Raw genomic sequence first — 18,361 nt, 5'->3', positions numbered from 1 at the left:
TGACACCTTGATCAGGTGAGACTGATTTTGAACTTGTGACTCCCCAGAACTGCAACATGATAAGCATGTGTTGTTTAAAGCCAGTACGTTTTTGGCAATTTGTTTATAACAAATCAGCTATCAGCAAGAGGAAAGAAACACAGTGATGGAGTTAGACTTCAAACTTAGAGGCACCAATGCCAAAGTCAGAGTTCCTTCTACTCTGCTATGCTGCTCTGATGAATGAATGAATGGACAAACTGAGGTTCCTTCCAGTTATAGTTGCTGGGGAGAGAACAGTTCAAGAACCTGCTCGTACTCTTCTCTTGGTTCCTAGGGCTCCAACAATTGTGTAATGTATCCTTTGATGTTGTTTTCCTTTTCTACTTGCCTTGTTAAAAGGCAAGGAGGATTTCACATGGCATGGATAAATACAAACTGCATATAAAAACTAGAGAAGAGTCAAGAGTGGGGAGAAAAGGGAGCAAAAAAAAAAAAGAGGAAAGAAAAGAAAAAATAAAACTGATGATCCATAAATAGATCTTGAGGGGAAAAAATTTAAGTTAAAATTTTTAAACAAATAAGGAAATAGGTGAAATTAGTTGCCAGAGAGGTACCATATGGTTGTATGACTTTACTGGAGCCAGGAAGAAGGGTGCCAAAAATTTATTTTTGAGCTCCCGAGTGGCCAGATAAAAGAAGGGAATATTCTCAGATATGAGGTTCAGATTTAAAAAGAAATGGATTGCTTAGGAGAAATGATCTTTTCTTGATATGAGACCTCTGAGAAGGGTCTCCTGGGTTCTCTGTGTGTTAACACTCACTCTCTACCCCTCCCATTAGATCCTGCCACCTGATCCTTGTGAGGGAGACAAGATTTTCAAGGATCTTCAATTTCTTGAATATCCCTGTAGCATATAACCCTGGATGAAATGTTCATGCTTCCTGAGACAGAAAACACTAGCCAGGGCATCAGCGAGGGTTCACTCACCAAATAACTGAATACTTCTGCATACCAGGCCTACAGCTGAGGAAAAGGGCAAACACTACACATTTTACTTCTTTACAACAGCTCCCGAAGAGTCAATTTCAAAAGTATTGTCTCCATTCAATTTTACTGTGCAATGAACCATCACAAATATTAGTGGCTATAAACAACAGCTACTTATTTTTAGCTCAAGATTGCATGAGTCAGCAATTTGGGCTGGGCTCAGCTGGGCAGGTGTCTGCTGTCAGCAAGGCAGTTGCGTCTGTAGGTTGGCTCTTGGCTGGCGCAATATGGAAACATGGTCTTGTGTCTCTCATCGCCCAGAAGGCTAGCCTGGGCTTGTTCGCACCCAGAAGTAAAAGGGTTCCTAGCACAGCAAGTGGGCAAGCACCAACATAAAAGCACTTTTCAAGCCTTTGCTTGTGCCGTGTTTCCAAATGCCTCATTGGTCAAATCAAGTTTCATGCCATCCTGGTTCAAGGAGTGGACAAACGAACTTCACCTTTGGAGGGGAAGATCTACAATTTCACAGTGCAAGGATGTACATGTGCAGGGGACAGGGAAGAATTGGTGGCCATTTTTACAATCAACCACAGATATTAATTATTGGCATCTGTGGACTTAATATCTGCCAACCAGGACACAAATACAGACAGTTCTTAATAACAAGGGATATTAATGAATCAGATCACTAATCATTCCTCCTGGATAATTTAATATAGTTTATTCAACACGAAGGCAGCAGGGTGGAAGAGAGGTAGCTTCATAAAAGGCATTTGGTTCTAAAAATCTACCTTTACCTTCTATTGCAATAGGAGAAAAAAAAAAGCGTGTGTGTGTGTGTGTGTGTGTGTGTGTGTGTGTGTTCACCCGCACGAGTGCCCGTATCCTGAACATATACTATCTTTGGATTCTCCCTCCTATGTTGTTATCGTTCAATTTTTGGCTTCAATACCTGTCAGTTCTGTTCCTGAACCACCCCATACTGCCCTGAATCTGCAGCTGCTCCAGTGATATTCAGAGTATTGAAAAGAAAGAAATAAATAAAATAAAAGGAAAGTTGCAGAAGGGCAACACTTACCCCATACACAGGAAAATAGACTGAAAGGAAAGTATTGTCAAAGTGTTTTGCAAATGACATTTTCAGCAATATAAATTATGATTTATTTTCCCATGTAATCATCTTGATTGCAGACATCCTTTTGGAGAAATCGCACTGCTCTTGGCTAGCTTTTTAAAGCCTCACAAGACAACTTTCAAACCTGATTAGTATGTATGCTGTAAAATCAGATACATTATATTTAGCTTGAAGTGCAGAGCATCGTGGGTGCAAAGAAAGAAAGATAGGGGGAGGGATTTAAAAAAAAAGAACATCTGTAAAGCTTTTCAGAGGGATCTGCACAGCATATGGCAGAGTAAGAGTTTGCTCAAGTTCTCTTTATGTAATTAACTGACTATGTGTCACCTCCCCATCGTGGAGCTCCCACGTCGCTCAGCTATGGGATGTGATGACTCCGTACCAGGGACGGGCTCATGCTTTTCTGTGATGACAATGAAGAGCTCAGCACTTCCATAGACAGGGTCTTCCCTGGGTTAAAAATCTTAACTCCTAGCTTGCATGCTTTCACCTCCATTCAGGGGAGCAATCAGATTGTCAGTGAGTGCAGATGGCCTCAAAGGAAGGCAAGTATTGACCGAGTGTGAGCAACTGACAAAGAGCTATGCATGGAAACAGGCCTCTCCAATGGGAGTAAGTGACAGGCCCAGCAGGGTCAGCCCAGAGGGAGGCACGTACAATGCCAAGGGCAGACATTTGTGGAGTCCTCAAGCTCAAGGTCAACAAGTGCAGAATGGGTACCTCCATGAACCTGGGAGGTTAGGGGCCTTGCTTGCCTCCCTTAACTCTGGTATGCTCAGCATCACGGGATGTGGGAACAGATACATTCCTGGAGTGTGAATCTAACTTGTAAGCAACGAAAACACTAGATCATATAGTAACACACAACATTGCTGAATTCAGAGTAGATGCAGAATATGCATGGGTTTTTGAGATAAAGTGAGCTCTCAGAGAAGGAATTCTGCATGCAGCGTGAGAGCTAGAGGCAGCATTCCCAAACCTTGCGAGTCTCTTATTTCCTTCTCCTGTGCCCAAAAGGCACTCCACCATGAAACAGTTTGAGAAGCTAGAGATTTCCAGAGAGCTTGGATCAAATCCAGAGTTGAGCATCCAATTTGTTTGGACAACTCTATCTGAGAAAAGGGCAGGGGAAGTGATGTTTGTTGAGTGCCCAGCATATGCCTCCACGGGGCTAAAAACGAAGACTCCATTTGCCATTGCTTCATCATTATAGCAATCCTGAATGTCAACCCATTGTGTTAGGTTGGTGCAAAAGTCATTGTGCTTTTCCTGTTACTTTTAATGGGAAATTAGATAGAGACATTAAGGCACAGAGAAGATAATGAGTTGCATCAGGTCACTCAAGAGACCAACCATTTTCAATTCACTTCCACTGCTGGTAACTGAAGATCCTGAGCCATAGGAGGAACCCTGCGTTCTTCTCTGCAGGCAAAATCACTTGCTCGGCTCACAGGTGAAGCCGTGTCTGCCTGTAATAAAACCTCTGATTCCCTATAAGGCGCTCTACCTAACATCCTTTCTTTGCAGTTTATATCTTCTTCAATTACCCCCTTTCTTTTATATTAAACTTTCTGCTTTTGAAAAAGTCTCTCCAAAGATCAGGTTTTTTTTTTTTTTTCTGTTATTCAAAAAAAAAAATGTGGCTTTGATACATAAAATTCTAAACTGGCCTCCCAGATTCCCGGTCCATGGTGTATGCATGGATTCTTCCAGTTATTGAGTCAATTCATACTCTAGGTACTGTCATGAAGGGATTTTGCCAATGTTAATTAAGACTCCACATCAGTTGCCCTTAAGATAAAGAAACTATCCTCATCACGTGAGCCCTTGAAATCCAGACCTAGACATCAAAATCAAAGAAAGTCAGAGAGATTCAGAGCAGGAGGGAACTCCATGCACGAGAGAGTTTCTGAGCCCTTGAAATCCAGACCTAGACATCAAAGTCAAGGAAAGTCAGAGAGATTCAAAGCAGGAGGGGACTCCATGCATGAGAGGGTTTCTGTTGCTGGCTTTGAGATGCAGGGGGCCAAAAGTCAAGGTATGTGGGTTGCCTCTGGGAGCTGAGGGCAGCCACCAGCAGAAGTCAGTAGGAAACAGGGGCCCTAGTCTTACAACTTCAAGGATCTGAATCCTGCCAGCATCCTGAATGAGCTTGGCAGTGGATTCTTCCACAGAGCATGCAGGAAAGGATGTTCCTCCAGCGGACACCTTTATTTTGTCCCCAAGAGACCCTGAGCAGAGAAGCCAGTCACATTGTGTCTAGGCTTCTGATCTAGAGAATTCCAGTTAATAAACAGATGTGAATGTGAAACTGCTAAGTGTGTGGTCATTTGTTACACAGCAATAGCAAAAGAAAAAAAAAAATTCTGCAGCATGCAACAATCCCAGCTTTCAAATAAAATTTTCTCCTGCTCATTTCTTTGGCATTCACAATGACCATGCCTTCAGAGTATAAAATTCATAACACAAAAACTCAATCACCATAGCTGCTTTTTTTTAATTGCTTAAGAACTGGTTTCAAAATGATATGTGTATCACTAACATTATTATTATTGTAACATTATTATTATTAATTTTTTTTGAGATAGAGTTTCACTCTTGTTGCCTAGACTGGAGTACAATGGCGTGATCTCAGCTCACTGCAACCTCCACCTCCCAGGTTCAAGGGATTCTCCTGCCTCAGCCTCCCAAGTAGCTGGGATTACAGGCATGCACCGCCACACCCAGCTAATTTTTGTATTTTTAGTAGAGACGGGGGTTTCACCAAGTTGGCCAGGCTGGTTTCGAACTCCTGACCTCAGGTGATCCACCCACCTCGGCCTCCCAAAGTGCTGGGATTACAGGCGTGAGCCACCGCACGCGGCCACTAATGTTATTCTTCATGGTAATAATATTCTATTCTAACCAGTAAATACAGACCAGCAGCTAGTGTAATTGTTTTTCTCTGCCATGTCTTACTCAAAGGCAAGAAAGAAAGATTTCAGATCCAAACAGATTTCAGAATCAATTCTACAAAAGTTACCTGTTTCAGCAGTAGTGACTTATTCTGAGCTACTAGCTGGAGAAAAGCCCTACTATGCATATTTTTTGTACAGAATATTTTCTAATATAATCCCCTGAACTGCAGAGATGGGAGAAAAAAATGGCCTTGTAAATTTCTCCTAACAACCAAAAGTACACTAAAAAAGACAACGGCCTTTCAATGTCTCTAATTTCTCTGAAGCAATATAATAGCAAACTCCAGAGACCTTGGCTAGTTCAGACAAAATAGAAAAACATAGATTCAGGAGAAGCTGGGGAGCTAGGCTTTCTGCAACGGATCGTAAGCCAAGTCATAAATTGAGGTAAAGTATGAGATAGAGGGGAGAAGGAGGGTGGAGCCTGTTGTTTTGTGCCTGTTCACTTGAGGTCTGTAAGATGAATGGGCTGAGAATTGTCCTGTCCATTTCTGCAATACATTCACACGATTAAAGTCATTAGTTAGAACTTTCTACCAGGAAGCTATTGTGAGAAGAATGTTTCCCTTGAGGAGGAGGATTAAAAAGAAAAAGAAAAGAAAATCCTCCCGGAATACACAAAAATATATGCACAGGAAAAATGAAGCCAGTGGCCATTTGCTAATAGTGCTGCTTTAAAAGCATACGCACTTAGAGCCTCTTTTTTCCAGCACGTTTAATAAGAAACCATATTAACAAGGTGATCCAGGCAATGCTTGGGAGGAAAGGGAAAAAGTTCATTCATTTCATAAATCCATTGGCTGGAGAGCATCTCTTTCTCCCAGTCTCATGCTAGAATTTGATCTACTTGCTCCTCAACTCTCAGTCTACAGGCATGTCTTAGTCTATATCCATCCCTGGCTCTGGCCTCCATGATCTCTTGCCGAGACTATTCTAGGAGCCCACCTGCTACCAGTCCTGACCCTCACAAATCCATGGTTCTTCCCTGAAGCCAGAGGGCTCTTTCTAAAATACATGCATGGTCCCCTCATTATGTGAGATACCACAACATTCATAAACGCTCCCAGTGCTTTCTGTGACTGTCAGGATAAGATCTAGAATCTTGCTGTAACTGCTGAAGCACTTGGGAACGTCAGCTCTATCTCCAAGCTCACCCTTCCCCACTACTGTCCCTCTCCCAAGCTAGGCTCCAAGCCAGACGGAACTATGTGTCCTTCCACGTAGCGGCCAGATCTTGTGTGGATGCCGTGGATATGATTGTGAGCAACAAAGTCCTTGTAGTCAGGGAGGTGACAGCCTGGAATAGCCAGCAGAGAATTAAACAGATAACCACAAAATGACCATGGTTGTAGGGGTTAGTATGGGAACAAAGGAGGATGCAAGGTACCCAACTCAGACTGAAGGTTGTAGAGAGAAGGGGTCTAGGATTCAGGCAAGTCTTCCGAAAGAGTCACTTGGTTTGGTGAAGGAAAAGGCATACTCTAGGCAGAAGAATGTGACAACACAAAGGCCAGACCTTTCCAAGCTTGATCAAAGCCAAGACTGGGGAGAAGTGACACTGGCAGAGGCCAGCTCAGTGAATTGGAGGCTGGAATCAGGGAGACCTATGAGAACCAACACAGCAACTAGGTGTAAGCAGGCAAGCTCATGAATTAACATAACAGAAATCTCCAATGCCTAGGAGGCCAGGCCATTTCTACAATGAGTGAAGCAGGCCTGATGGGTACTATGGCAAACCAGAGGGCACATGCCCCAGCTAAAGAGGGGCAGCCGCTGCTCAAGTCCAGCCAACTGTAGCCAAATGCAAAATGCAGGCAAAGGATGCCAGATCTGCTTTGTCGAGATAAGCAGGAAATCCCAATTTTGATGGGATGTCTCCCAAGTTTTAAATGTTCACAGCTAATTTATTTCATTAAAAAATCCAAAACAAACTTCAGCAGGCCAAACCAAAGACATCCACAAGCCAGCAATTTGCAGCTTCTAGGATATGACTGGGAAACGAGGATGGAGACTCCAGGCACTAGAAATTTTCTTGCTTCTTACCCAGGGATCGGAAGGGCAAAAACACTGAAAATAAAGCTGACCTCCAGGAAGGCGGTGGCGGCAGCAGCCAGGGCAGAAGCTGCCCAGGAGTGAAAGCAAACCTCTCTGAAAGCCAAGAATGAGCCTGGGCCTTCAGAATCACAGCCCCACATCTGTTACCTAAGTTAGTCAACAAATGCTCACTGAGGGCCGACTATGTGCTTGGCACTGTTCCAGGCTCTGAAAAAGCAGCAGTGTACAAATCCAATGAAATTCCTGCTCTGCACTTTGGGAGGCCAAGGTGGGCAGATCACCTGAGGTCAGGAGTTCGAGAGCAGCCTGGCCAACCTGGTGAAACACTGTTCCTACTAAAAAATACAAAAATTAGCTGGGTATGGTGGTGGGTGACTGTAATCCCAGCTACTCAAGAGGCTGAGGTAGGAGAATTGTTTGAACCCAGGAGGCGGAGGTTGCAGTGAGCTGACATCGCGCCACCGCACTCCAGCTTGGATAACAGAGTGAGACTCCTGTCTCAAAAAAAAAAAAAAAAAATCCTTCCCTAGAGGAATGCACTTACGTGTCGCTTTTCCGGGGAAAATGAAAAATAAGACAGTTTTCAGTGGTTTTAGCAAAGACTCTGATAGACGGTCATCCTCTTCAGCTATAGTGCCACTCCCTTCTTGGAAACTGAAAGACGACAAAAACGTGTAAGTAAAACGGGCTCCACAGGCGCAGTGCTCCGGCATTCCAGAAATGAAGAGAATGGGGTTTTCCTGCTTGTTTTTGGATGTATCCCCAACACCTAGAACGGTGCCTGCACGTGCTAACATCTGCTGAATGAATGTGACAATTGAGGGCTAAGAGATATTCCCAAGAGCCCGGTGCGGGGGGCGGAGAAATAATATCACTGAAGTTGCTATTGGTTTTTCCCACATGAAAAGCATTTCTCTTTGCTTCCAAATGTCTATGTGATCATAGATAGGTAGAATCAGGTCTTAAGGTAAATAATAATACTCATGATAATTGGTCTTTCCCTGTGTTAGCAAGCTTGGGTATTCAGAAACAAGCAGAGGCAAAATCTAATAGCCCACTACAAAAAGGAAGTCCAAATGGAGCAATGTGGACTTCTCACAATCATCCTTCTGCATTTTCATCTCTGCTTCTCACTTAGGACAATCCTTTTTCTTTTTATTTTATTGTAATGTGTTTGAAAATAAGTTTGCCGGCTGGGCGCGGTGGCTCACGCCTTAATCCCTGCACTTTGGGAAGCTGAGGTGGGCGAATCACCTGAAGTCAAGAGTTCAAGACCAGCCTGACCAATATGGCAAAACCTCATCTCTATTGAAAATACAAAAATTAGCCAGGCTTGGTGGTGGGCACCTGTAATCCCAGTTACTTGGGAGGCTGAGGTGTGAGAATTGCTTGAACCCGGGGGCGGGGGTAGTTTGCAGTGAGCCGAGATCATGCCACTTCACTCCAACCCGGGCAAAAGAGCGAAACTCTATCTCGAAAAATAATAATAAAATAAATAAATAATGTGTTTGCCAGTCTCAGGGAAAACAAATACAAAGCAGTGTTGTGCAAAATCACACACCTGTACATTTGGTTGAACTCTGTCCTAAACACAGACAGCAGTCATGGTGGGCACGGCAACTCACCGCACGCCAGTCCAGCTGCGATTGATTTCAAGTCCCATTTCCACTGTAGATACTTTATAATTGTACTCTAATTGTAGTTAAGATGGCACTCAAGATAAATGAATCATCTCAGATATGGGAACAGGGTGCTCCATCATACATATTCCCTGACTGTTCCCCATGCTCTGAGACCAGAAGAACTCTGCTCCTCTCAAGTCCCGGTTGGTGATAAAATTCCCTTTCCCTTCCTTGAACCAGATCCTGACAGCCAGCAAGCCAAGCGTTCCCAATCACCGACTGTCTCCATGTCTCTGTGTTGGATTTTTTCTTTTTTTTTTTTTTAGAGGAGGAGGCAAAGTACCCTGTTTATTTCCAAACTCCCTTGCATCTGATGCACGATAGGCTGGCATTTGCTGTTAAAGCAGAAAATTATAAGGAGGGCCTAATTGACCCTCTTGTGTCTTTGAAAAAGCCTGTCTGTGGTCTCTAATTGACCCTCTAGGTACCTATGGAACAATGAATGAATCTTCAGGAAATAATGGAGGGCGATGATTAATAGCCCGGGCCTGGCTGGACCTCCATCTCTCACAGTTCTTCTCCCTGTTACTTCCCTTCCTCCCCTCCATGACACTCGATTCCTTGCACTTCATAAGCAGCGATTTATTATTATCACAGAATAATAAATACTCTGCAGTAGACACTTTTAAGAATTGGAGACATCACGATTCTGCAGAGATTGTGATAACATTTATTTAAGCTGGCATTCTCATTTTTCTTCTTGGCATGACTCAGAAGAGTCCTCCTCTGGCATTTGTGGGCAAAGTCAAATAAGAGGCTTCTTTTGCACTCCTTGTAAAATCATTCCAAATGTGGAGTCATTTGGAACTGCAGGGGCTTCTTACTTCCGGTCCAAAGGGTGAACACTGTCCCTTTTGCCTTGCTCATAAGAGGACTAAAGTCCTTCAGAGGTACAGCAACAACAATAATAATAATGCAAGTAGTAAAAAAAAAAGTGGCACACCTTTAGTGGGAAATGTCGTACTGTCCTGCCTATATTACCTTGATGAATACTCACAGAAGCCCTGAGACATCGATGTTGCTACTGTCCCCATTAGTCAGAAGAATACACTGAGGTGCAAAGAGAATAAGTAATTTACCTAAAGCCACAAAGTCCAAAGCTGCAGCTCTGTATGCTACACACATCGCCTTCCAAGTATTCAACAATAACTGTGCCAAATGTACAATATTAAGGATATGTTTTGGGAAATGTGGGTATTAGAATAAAAGAGAGTACCTTTCCCCACTTTCAGTTTGGTTGAAAAATGCTTCCTTTCCCCGGACAGTATATGAGAATACATTTAAATTTAGAAATATACACATGCCTCCAATGAGGATTCTGAGAAACTAGAATTTTTTTTTTTTTTTACAAAATCATAGCATTAACTATGAGAGAAAGAGAAAAAGACAGAGAGAAAGAGAGATAGAGACAAAGAGAAAAAAATCCCTCCTTCCAAACCCACCCTGGCCCCCACCAATGTCTCCACATTCCTCGGGACCTTAAATGGCAAGGGAGCCACAAGTTGTCTGCCAGGCCCTGCTGGTTTATCCGGGCCCGTTTTCTTCTTACTCAGTGCTTTGTGGGAGAACAGGCTGCCTATGCAGCAAAATTAATGCTTGGGTAAGGCTTACAGTCTCTGTGAAAGGAATGGATTGTCTCCAGCACCAGGTCCCACCTCTGTCTTCAGAAAGCACTGGGCCACCATTCAGAGTCAGGGGCTCTGGGTGGGCGGTGGGCTTCTGACAGATAGGTGCAGCCCACGTGACTCAGAAATAGAGAAGAAGGGAGCTGAGGAACCAAATCTGTGTGGCCTGAATGGAAGGCTGCCTTAGGGCACCTCTATGGTCCTATTCAACTGCAGCATTTTAAAAGCCAAATGAGACTGTCCTGGGGATTTTTTTTTGTCCAAAGGCACATATATATGTGTGTGTACGTGTGTGTACATGTGTGTGTACACCTACGTATATGCATGGATATGTATCATACAATATATGTACATATATCAAGGTCTTTACCTATATCTATTACTTTGCATATATGTGTATATATGTATCTATATCTATCACTTCTACCAACCCATCAGCCAAAACTGTTTTCATATGCTAGGTTTTACTGTATGGAGCTTAAAACCCATTTATGCCTGAGGTTGCAATTTTTTGAATTTTCACAATCAGACCTTGGTGATGGCTTTGAGAGGTAGGATATAAATAATTCCCACATACTGTGTTCCAATAATGGAACACTAGGCATATTACTACGGGGCTTATACCACTGATAGTGAAAATCTTGACAGTTCTTCCCTTCCCTTTCCATCATGTCCACATGCATCTGGCCACCAAGTCCTCCCCATACCTGCTCTAGTGCTCCTGCCTTAGGGCAGGCCACCTTCAGCACTTTTCTGCATGGTAGCAAGAAGCTGGTAAGTGGGAAGGGGTGCCACATGGTTTAGCCTGTTACCCATTATCAACTTGTACTGCACTCAAAGTATCTGTGGCACAACTCAGATTTGTTGCCTCCCTGCTTGACGGCGTGTTTGATGCCCTCAGAAAAACACTTCCACTCCTCAGTACAGCATCACAGCCCTCTGCTGTGTGACACTCGACCTTTCTACACTTTTCTCTCTGCACCAAGCTATGGGAGTTTTCTCTCTTAAACTCCCATGTTCCAACCTCAGCCAAGCTCTCTGGGCAGCCACACTTCCCTTTGCCAGCTGTGACCACCAATACTGCCACCAGGGGGGTCTGCAGGACCTGCAGGGCCACACTCATTGGCACCTCGGTGACTTCACTTGCTCTGGTCACCCTGCTGTCTCTCCCAGGCCTCCTCCCTCACAGACCTTCTAGGCAAAGGCTCTCTATCATGGTCAACTTTGAGCCATGTATATTGGCCACAGGCATCCCTCCTTCTATTAGGGCGCCATACTGCTCACTTATTATTGCCTAAAACCTGCTCCCTTGTAGGCTTTCTTTACAGGGCTCTAGCAGATTCTTACAGATAGTAGACAGCTCACTGGTAACCACAGTTCAAATGCAAACCAACCAATTCACAGCCACACCCTCACCACTGGCTTTATTGGGCTCGACCTCCAGGCCACACCCACCTACCCTAATCACCCCATAGCCATGGGTCAGACACCTAAAGACAACCCCTGTGTCCCAGAGCCCATGGTAATGACCCAAGCCAGCCAATCCTAAGCCTGCTTACCCTGCCTGGCCCCTTCTTTCCTGTGAAAATCACAATAAAAACATTTTTTAAAAAAATTTAAGTTCCAGGGTACATGTGCAGGATGTGCAGGTTTGTTACATAGGTAAACCTGTGCCATGGTGGTTTGCTGCACCTATCAACCCATCGCCTAGGTGTTAAGCCCAACATCCATTAGCTATTCTTCCTGATGCTCTCCCTCCCCCAACCCCACTCCTGACAAGCCCCAGTGTGTGTTGTTCCCCTCCCTGTGTCCACGTGTTCTCATTGTTCAGCTCCCACTTACAAGTGACACCATTCGGTATTTGGTTTTCTGTTCCTATGTTAGTTTGCTGAGGATAATGGCTTCCAGCTCAAAACTCTTGACAGTTCTCCCTCTCTCCCTCTGCCTCCTGCCCAACCCTGGGGCTTTCCCAGGTAACTCCCTGTGGCATGTAGAGTCCCCGTGGATCTGTGAGTAACAAACCATCTTTGCAACAGCAGTCATTTCCTCATCTTGGCCTTACCATACCACAATAAGAATAAAACCTGTTAAAACAGAGAGAACAGAGGGAGAAAGGAAGGAGAAAAGGAAAATGAATGAAGAAGGAATAAAGAGTGAGTAATTAAATGAACAAATGATAAGTTACTTAAAATCTGCTTTTTCTTAGGAGGAGAAAGAACTAACAGAGATGCAGAAGTCCTCTTCTACTGAGGCTGGGGATATGCGTGAGAAAGACACGCGTGGATGCCGTATGAGCTCTCGTTCTGAATGCGGAAATCTGACCTCCCACCGGATACTCAGTTCAGGGGGCTCCTGGACCCTCCAGCTGCTCCTCTGCTCATCGCTCCCTCACTCAGAAAACCAGCAGAGAAGTGAACTTCTTCAAATGACTGACGGTAAATATCCAGCGTGGAGCTAGATTATAAAACTGTATAAACTGTAAATAGCATCACACTATTCCCTTTTAAAGAAGTGTCAGTGCTTTTACTCATTAAGATTCAGATGCTATGGAGGGGGCAGATGCGCCTTCTCCCCTCCTGGATCCCAAATAAAACACCCCGTATGGAAGCAGATGGCTTTGTGTAAATCAGATGACAGTTTACGGAGTGAGACGGCCTCATCGGAACGGCATTACAAATATCATCTTTTGAGGGGAAATGGGGTTAAGCAAGTCCAGCTTTAATTGGAGGTCACATTTGCATGTGAAATTCTGGGTCCCTGTAAGGACTGCCTGGGTCCTTGGGTCATCAGGCCAGTGACCTCTCCATCATTTTCCTTCCAGAGGGAGCCCCAGGTAATGCATGAGAAAGGAAGTGTTATAAGAAGCCAAGAATGGGTGCCCCCCACCCCCCAACCAACAGCCAGTTCTGTTAACACAGCAGAGAGCCCTCCCCAGGTCTCAAAGTCTCCCTGCCTTTGCTGCCACAGGTAAAAGGGGGTGGTTTTGCTGACTGCAAACCACACAACAGAAACAACACCTGCTTGGGCACTTAACCCTGGAACAGGAAAGCTGAAAGTGGTTTCTGTTTATTTTGATCTCGAGCGTGAAATGAAGAGCAATCATGGCCCCGGAGTCTCGGCAGAGGACAAACAAAGCTGATGGAGGAAGACAAAGTCTGCTTTTTCAGGATGCTTCACGGGAGGCTGGGGTGTTAAGCGCTCCTCAGACTGCCTGTCTAATCTGAGAAACGGGGCGGGGGCAGGTGGGGCAGGGGCGCGGGCATCAGGTGCCTGCCTCCCGCTGAGGGTATTCACCATTCAAAGCACAGGCGCGAAGAGCAAACAGCTGCCAGACAGAATCCTTTAGGTCTAGGCTATTCCTTTCCTTTGAACCAGTGACAGGAACAGAACACCTTAGCCCAGGCTCCCTGGGACATTCCAACACTTGAATTGTAGGATGGGAGTCCCAATTTCCCAGACATCAGGGAAATATTCTCCCATTTCCTTACAACACTGGGTCAATGTAAAGGTTAAAAATTTAAATAAATATAAATAAATAAGAGATCAACATCCTCCTTTCTTGGGAAAATTCAGACAATGATACACAAAAGTTTGGAAGACAAGATATCTAAAGATCACCCAGAAAAAAGATATAGGAGCATGCTGTTTTCATTAGGTTTCTTCAAAAATCAGTGGTATGATTTCACAGTATTTTGTTTCATGGAATATATTCACGATATTTGTTTCATGGAATAAATTCATGATATTTGTTTCATGGAATATATTCATGATATTTGTTTCACACAATATATTCATGATATTTGTTTCATGGAATATATTCATGATACTGGTTTCATGGAATATATTAGATGTTTGTTTCATTGAATACATTGACTGTTACTCAGAATCCTAACATGCAATGTCTTTCTTCAAAAGACAGTGTCATGCATTCCTTATAGTGGATTTATCGATTAATGCTGAGCCCCCAGCCAAGTGATAAGTCATATCATCTCTCTTACTCCTTTTTTCTTAATCCTTAAAAAAAAATTAGGTCCGCCCTCAGCCTTTATATTCCAGTTCTTCATTCCACACTCCTGACTTTTTCCCAAGTTACTCAAGGATGGAAAAGCGTATCATCTCCAAGCTAGCTCTTTCCCGCCTTCCCAACCAACCACCCCGACTCTGCTGCCATCCCCAGCACAGCCCAGGAGTAAGATATTTGACAAGAAATGTCAGGGTTAACAAGAACTCCCAAAGCAAGGGCTTTGAGTTATGTCAGACAAAAATGAAAATTCAAAAGATGAGCATTCATCCATAGTTGAAAATATCATGTTCTAAAACCATGAAAATCAAAAAAGAAAATGATTTTTGAAATTATGTCTCCCAGACAAACATGTGCTCTTGACCAGAGGCCAGCAAACTACAACCCACAAGCTAAATCCAGTCTACCACCAGTTTTTCTAAATAAAGTTTTATTATCACACAACCATGCCCATTTGTTTATAGATTATCTATGTGCTTTCACTAATGCATGATAGTTTAGTAGTTGTGATAGGTACCTTATAGGCCACAAAGCAGAAAATATTTATCATGTGGCCCTTTGCAAAGTTTGCAGATGCTGTTCTAGACTGAAAATTCATTTCAGTGTCTCTCAAATAATTGGGTTTGCTTTGTTACTCTGAGTAAAAATGGAATGATCCAGTGAGAACTTTTAATGACAATATGAAGGAATTATTAATTTGGGTTTAGTGAAGAAGAGAATGTCAAAGAACCAAAGAAATTTTTAAAGATTCACAACCACTCTTTTTGAAATAAAGATTAAATCTCTACCAGGTAACTTCATTCAACCATGAACATTTACTGAATGTGTATTATGTGTTTTCAACCTAGGCATTTCCCTTCATTGTTGGGGGCTGGGATGGGAATTTTCAGTCCTCCTCTCCTGACTTTTCTTTTTTTTCTTTCTTTTTTTCTCAGTCAACTCTGTCCTTGTTTATTTTATCTGGCTAAATAAAAAATACTTTAAAGATTCCCCAATTCTGATGGGGGTCCTGCCCTACATACACCATACAAATGTTTGTTACAGGGATGTGGATATCTCAGATCATCTAAGACGTTCATCTTACCCTTAGGCTTCATATCTAAACTGTAGGATTAAGCCGTTTAGAATGTACTTGATTCCTATAATATGTAGTGATTTTGCTAATGTTGTTCAGTTTTGTTTCCTTGCCCAGAATGATTTCCATTAGCTCGCTTGCAGATTAGCAGCCTAATCTCCTAACAAGAGCTCTTCGATCAAATGGTCTGGAGTGGCCACATGTCTTGCTGCTGCCAAGTGACTGATTTAAGAGATGGACAAAAAGGAGACACACAAAAGTCGAGATAGCATGATTAATGGTAGATCCAACTTTCTCTGAACCGCATATCATGACTGAATGGGAAACCCTGAAGAGATTAAAGGGGGGAATTACATTACCATGAATAATATAAAAAAGTGATATTCTGTCTAAAAAGCTTTTGAGTGCAAGTGACTCGAACAAATATATTAACAGAGCTTACAGCAGATTCAATCAGGTTGAACGCTCCCCAGAATTTATTTTGAAATAAGCTTTATATATCTGAGACGTGAAGAATGAATCTATTTGTGACTGGCAGGAAAGCTATTAACACGCAGATTTTAATTCTGCCTTTGATTCTACAGAGGTTCTATTGTCCCTCCTTTACGACCGGCAATCTCTCCCAATTACGGATGTAGTACACCTCCACAAATCTCAATACCACAGTGACACTCTAGAGAGCTGAGATTTATTTTCCTCACTTTATTCTAACTTCTAAAAATAAGTTCAAATTTTTATTATCAAGGCACCGATAAAACTATGATGCTTAAAAGCATGAATTATATTACACCAACCCATCCATCTCTTGGAAATGCCAGTTTGGGGCTATATTTGGGGGGCAAAACTTGGCAGTTAAGATAGAAACCTTCTTTACAAAAACTAGATGCAGATTAACTTACAATTAAGCCTTGATGTTAATGAGGTTACAGTGTGTGACCAGTTAACGGGCTGCAGCCAAAAGGCAAATATTGAAATGAAGGCGTTTATTTTCAAACCAACAAACCTGAACTGAACCATTACACTAAGACCCATTAGCATTCTAGTTATTGGGCAAAATAATTTCATCTCCAAAATTAATTAAATAAATTGGAATGACCTGGAATCACTTCTGTGGCAGGCAGACGGAACAATACTGCATGAAAGGCAAAATCATTTGGAGTCAACCGGCCCATCAGTTCCTTGAGGGATGATGTTTAAATTGATGGGAAGTGAAAGTTAAAAATATGATTCATCCAATGAGGCAGTAATGTACTCTTAAAATGTTTGCAAAACAATTTTAAAAATAAACCTTACTTAAAAAAGTGTCTCCCCCTAAATTCAGGGATAAGATGTCTTTAGATTAAAATAATATGTTAACATGTTCATCACTTAGAAAATTCGGATTCTGCCCGCGTGAGTCACATTTATTTTCTAAGCAGTCTGGATTTTTTTTTCTTTAGGAACAAAAATTAATAAAATACATGACTGTTGAATGCAATTAATGGGATCCAAGGGCTACTGCCAAGTTTTTGAAGAGAATCAACAGCAGAGTCTTAGCTCAAATCATGTCCACATCAGTACTACGGATTAAATGTTTGCGTCCTCGCAAAATTCGTATGCTGAAATTTTTTTTTTTTTTTTTTTTTTTTGAGACAGAGTCTTGCTCTGTCACCCAGGCTGGAGTGCAGTGGTGTGATCTCAGCTCACTGCAACCTCCACCTCCTGGGTTCAAGTGATTCTCCTGCCTCAGCCTCTGGAGTACCTGAGATTACAGGCATTCACCACCACACCTGGCTAATTTTTAAAATATTTTTAGAAAAGACGGGGTTTCACCACATTGGCCAGGCTGGTCTCGAACTCCTGACCTCAAGTGATCTGCCCATCTCAGCCTCCCAAAGTGCTGGGATTACAGGTGTGAGCCACCACGCCCAGCCATATGTTGAAATTTAATCACCAATATAATATATTAGGAGGTAGGGCCTTTGGGAGGTGATTACGTCATTGAGGCAAAGCCTTCATGAATGGGTTAAGGGCTTAAAAGAGGCCCGAGAGAGAGATCCTTTGCCCCTCCCACGATACGAGGACATAGCAAGGAGGTGGACATCTAGGAACCAGGAAGTGGGCCGTTGCCAAACACTCAATCTGCCAGCAGCTTGATCTTGGACTTCCCAGCCTTAAGAACTATGAGAAATAGATTTCAGGTGTTTATAAGCCACCTAGTTTATGATATTTTGTTATAGTAGCCAGGACAGACTAAAGCACAAGGCTTTCTGGATGGCCTAATGAATGAGAAGTAGAATCACTTGTAACTAATACAGTGTCTAGAGCACAGTCAACACTAGGCAAATGCCAGCTATCACACTTCACCACAGGGTCATTGAAACCTGGCATTTGGGTGCATGCTGTGTCGTTTGTGAGCTATGTGATCTTAGATACACATCTAACCTCTTTGTCCCTCATTTTTTCATCTGTAAATTCGGGATACTAATAGTGCCCCCTCTAGTAGAATTGTATTAATTTGAAAGAGCTGATGTACACAAAGCATTTGTTATAATGTCTCCAATGTAAAGGCTCAATCTATGTTCATCTCACCCTATCCCCGTGGGTTGAAACTGGCAGACATTCCAACAGGCCTGGTAGTTGTTTTTTTTTTTTTTTATTCTGAGACAAGGTCTCACGCTCTCCCAGGCTGGAGTGCAGTGGCATGATCGTGGCTCACTGCAGCTTTGACCTCCCAGGCTCAAGCAACCCTCAAACCTCAGCCTCCCAAGTAGCTGGGACCACAGGCATGCACTACAATGCCCAGCTAATTTTTTCTATTTTTTGTAGAGGTAGGGTTTCACCATGTTGCCCAGACTGATC

At 43.0% G+C, this 18,361-nt stretch overlaps 1 protein-coding gene across 1 annotated transcript in view; it reads right to left on the bottom strand.

Moving 5' to 3' along the window:
- The window catches only part of WWOX (WW domain containing oxidoreductase), a 1,111,113-nt gene that overhangs the window by 641,894 nt on the left and 450,858 nt on the right, over positions 1-18,361 (bottom strand). The window lies entirely within an intron of this gene.

Source organism: Pan paniscus, chromosome 18 (genome assembly GCF_029289425.2).
Source record: "Pan paniscus chromosome 18, NHGRI_mPanPan1-v2.0_pri, whole genome shotgun sequence".
NCBI lineage: Eukaryota > Metazoa > Chordata > Mammalia > Primates > Hominidae > Pan > Pan paniscus.
The sequence above is the reverse complement of the archived record's forward strand: the minus strand, read 5'-3'. Positions and strand labels throughout refer to the sequence as shown.